The sequence below is a fragment of the Oryx dammah genome, unplaced genomic scaffold (genome assembly GCF_014754425.2).
Source record: "Oryx dammah isolate SB20612 unplaced genomic scaffold, SCBI_Odam_1.1 HiC_scaffold_17, whole genome shotgun sequence".
NCBI lineage: Eukaryota > Metazoa > Chordata > Mammalia > Artiodactyla > Bovidae > Oryx > Oryx dammah.
The window spans coordinates 5,971,533-5,975,824 of record NW_024070201.1 but is presented as its reverse complement, the minus strand read 5'-3'; the positions used below and the strand labels follow the sequence as shown (position 1 = coordinate 5,975,824).

Below are 4,292 nucleotides of genomic sequence, written 5' to 3'. Positions count from 1 at the left end.
ACAAAAGGATATTTGCCAAATTTTCAGTAATGGAAGACAAAACTTGGCAGTTATGTTTTCTCAGTCATATCACACTGCATATGAACAAGCAGAACTTGAAGCTCCAAAGAACAGAACAGCTTATTTGTAACCTAGAGCCATAGATATGAGAATTAATGTTGATATTGAAATTTTTCATAATACTAGTCAATAATGATTTTATACATTTTTCTAATATAAATTCATATGCAGAATATTTTAATTATAACTGAAAGTGTTATGTAAATTGGCTGATAGAAATTCAAAAATTGAAAACACTTTGTTGCTAATGTTTAATTTAGTTTCTTCCCTTCCTTCCCCTCCAACTTTTTTGAGATATAATTAACATATAACATTGTATGAGTTTAATGTGTACACTGTGATTACCACAATAAGGTTAGTTAACACATCTATCACTTGACATAAATAACTTATTTTTGAGGGTTTGTTGTTGAGAACATTGAAGATCCCATCTCTTAGCAACTTTCAACTATACAATACAGTATTATTGATTATAGTCACCACACATCAGATCCTCAGAACTTGTTCATTTTATAACTGGAGGTTTGTACAGTTTGGCCAACAGAGTTGCTTTCAATTTATGCAATTCTCCTTTGAATTTGAAGTTAACATTAATTGTGTTGTTAGTGAATTTACTAAACTTTGACATAATTTTGAAATTGATATGCTTTTAAGGATGCTGAACCTTACAGTTTGTTTTATTGCATAATATTTGCATAAGAAAAAGTATTGAAAACTCTAAGATATTCTACAACCATCAATCAGCTAATTATTAATTCTACACTAAAGCTAGGCAGACATATAATCTTAAATTTAAAAGCTAGTTTCAAAAAAAAGTAGATAAAAATTTAACATGATGCACTTTTCAATATGGCTATGTTTGTAGTTTCATGTCGTTAATAAGCATTTCAAATGTACTGCTGGAAAGTTGCTTTTCATACTGTGAATATTGATAGGGTAATATCAGATTAGAAGCTGTAAAAACTAATTACTTTTATGGAATGATAAAGCTAACATTGTGATAATCAGTTTTCAATTCACACACGAATTAAGTTGATATAATAGTAATAATCTAAATAACCTTCTTATAACCAACAAAATTCTACTGAATTCAAGTTATACATGCTGCATGATCAGATCTCCAAGGAGAACTGGATAGTGAGACCTGGAAACATTTAGGTTGGTGTTAAGAACCTGTGCTTGCAGCGGACACTTTCTTAGGAACCTTGTCTTTTGAGCAAGACCTGTACTTGAAAACTTACAGGTCAGCATTCAGCTCTTTACATTCTCCGACCACGTAAACCAAACATCTCTCATAACCTCTCTTCATCGATGGCTTCAGGTCTGTTGATCTTATTCCCAAGAATCAGTATAAATGCATTAGAAGTGGTTTCGACTGTCATTAGCAAATCAAGTTCTTCTGATTCTAACAGCCTTTCATGATATGCACCGTCCACCAGAAGTGTAACGCCATTGATAGCAGGAAGGTAGTTTTTCCATAGTCTTTGAGCTTGAACAGTCACCCACATTAAAATGTGCAAAGGTTGTGCCAGCAGTGGTTAGTTCTTTTGAAGGGGGATGTAACTAACGCAGGGGACATGTGTCCATGTCTGTCATCTTTTAACATAAGCGGTAATGTTGTTTTTCTCATGTTGTCCAATCCAAAAAATACCAATTTGCCAGTTTTCTTTTATAATCCCCCAAACTCTAGCACTCTGTTGAAATCACTGTATATCCAATCAAAGATGAAGGATCTGTCCATAGTTTAGCATCTGAGACTGAAGAGAATGCTATGCCTTGCTTGGTACGGGCCCTGAACCCTCTAAGACTGGACTGCAAAGTGATGGCTACTTGATGAGCTTTGCTTAAAAGTCAAACAGTTCTTCTTGGAAAAGAGGAACAAGTTTTGTCAATGTACATGCAAATACGGAAAGAAAAGAACTTTCCATATTCAATTTAGTTACTTGAAAATGTTTAAGTATGCTTTTCACTGTAAAAAATATGGCTACTAGGAAATTTTAAGTTATATATACGGCTCAGATTATACTCTCACTGGACAGCATGAGTCTAAGGATCTTGTCATGATCAATGCTGGAGTGTCAAGAACTCACCTTTTCATACCTACGGGGGAGTGTGCAGCTACTTCAAAGAACCAGAGGCAGAGTAGACAATTTTATTCATTTCCAGTTCTGTTGGATTGTCATCTCAAAAGTGGGGTGCAGTATTGTGCTGATACAGTATTAACAATTGGTTCTTGGGGTAAAAAAAAATCCCTGTTTTCTACCATTATCTAGTTTCCATAGTACAAATGTTTCCATCAGGGCCCATTTCAAGCTACCAACTGGACATCACTGGGAGTCCCGAAGAAGTCCTGATAAATTGGCTGTGGCCAGCAGGTTGCAGCCAGCTTCAGTCCACCACTAGCTGGGACTATCTATGATTCATCATTGCTTCTGCAGTAGCTTGTATAATCAACAAAGAGTAAGCCCATTTTAAGTATAGTACTTGTTGAATGAACAAATATTTCTGCTAGCCACAAATCTCCTGTTGTTTCAGTTTTCCCCAGATCCTTTAATCTTTCTGAAATGTACATTCCTGAAGTTGGGGGTAAATGTATGACAACAGGCATTCTCTTCCTTGGCCTTTGTAACGAATGTGTTGTGCTGTCCGGATCTCCCTTAGCTCTGAGCCATTCATTACCCTGGTGGTTGGGAGTATTGCCTGACGGTGCTCAGCTGAAACTCTCTGTAAGAATTCTACAGGTCCAAAAGAAGTTACCCCTCCAGTGGTATCCCAAGCAGCTCTCTGCATCTAATGATTGGTTAATGAGGGAGTCCAGGTTTGGCCCCTTCAGTTAGAGACATTTTGGAAGAACCATCCCAGTTTCAGAATTTCCTGTGAGACCTGCCATAACCCCTGTTGCAGCTGCATTATGATTCAATTTATACCTCTGCTCAGCACTGCTTCATTCATTCCTTCATGGGCATGTCTCTGAAATCACTGCCCCAATGTTCCGCCTGCACCGTATCTCCATGGCAAGATCTGCTTGCCAGAGAGTGCAACCTACACAATGCAGAGAATGCAACCTACACAATGCAGAGAATGCAAAAGGCACAACGGAAAAATCTGACAACCCCGCTCCTCTGGCTCAAGGTCCATGCTATTTTTAACTTCATCAACCAGTTCTTATATGTTGGTTATCAAGGCCAGATCTTGCCACTTCCTCCAGCTTATAGAGAGGAAATTTATAAGCGAGGTAAGTCAAGAAGTTCTATTGGAGAAGATTTCTAAGAATTTTCATTGTGGTCACATTCAAAAGCATGGGTTTGCTGTCTGAATAGTTGGAATCCTCATAACTAATATGTCTTATTAGCTTCGGTTTACTACTTGGAATGTTGTGATTTTGACTGTATTGCTGTAGAAAATATCGACATATTGCAATGGTTGACCTCAGCTCCATTTAGCATTTTTGCACCCATCAGAAAAATAGGAATAACTGCCCAAAGTTGAGGTACTCATAATCATATCAGAGGAGGGCTATTTTCAAAATACCCTTACTATAAAATGATACCTCAAGTATTCTCATTTTTTGAGAATACTTTAGTGCTTTTTATTTTATGAGAAAATGTTTTTCAGCCTATCCCTAAAGCAAATTTATTTATTTTTTCCTTTCCAAATTTCTGTTATTTCAAGTAAAAAAAATATGATAACATAAAGTTAGATAGTTCTATTCAATTATTGCATAAAATTCTATAGACCATTTTGAAGAAGTCCATTGCATGACTCATATTTTTTTCCTTAGCATTGCCTTTGGCACAGGTTAAATTACATTTTTCCTAATTTGATCTGCAGACTAAAACAAAAGGAAGCTACATGAAATGAAATAATAAGAACTTGCTTTATTTTCTAACTTCTGCTCTTTATTACTCATAAATGAATATTACTTTCAAAACACTTAAAAATCATTTTGTCAACATATTTGCCAAATATCCAGAGGAATATTCTCTTATTTATTATACTTTTTCTCTATAGTACCAGATATAAGAATACAGCCAGTAAAATATGAGTAAAATACAGTCAAAATGTTCTTCATAAACTCCCTTTATCAGCACAACTCCAAATCTAACATTTACTCTTATTGTCATAATATACTTACAAAGAAATCAAAGTTTTTATTGGTTGTTGTAAAAGTAAAATGAAAGTGAAAGTCGCTTAGTTATGTCCAGACTCTTTGCTACTGCCATGGACCATGT

At 35.5% G+C, this 4,292-nt stretch overlaps 1 pseudogene; it reads right to left on the bottom strand.

The window, feature by feature from the left end:
- Positions 1-1,319: 1,319 nt before the first annotated feature.
- Positions 1,320-1,801, bottom strand: LOC120876083 (annotated as a pseudogene).
- Positions 1,802-4,292: the final 2,491 nt, after the last annotated feature.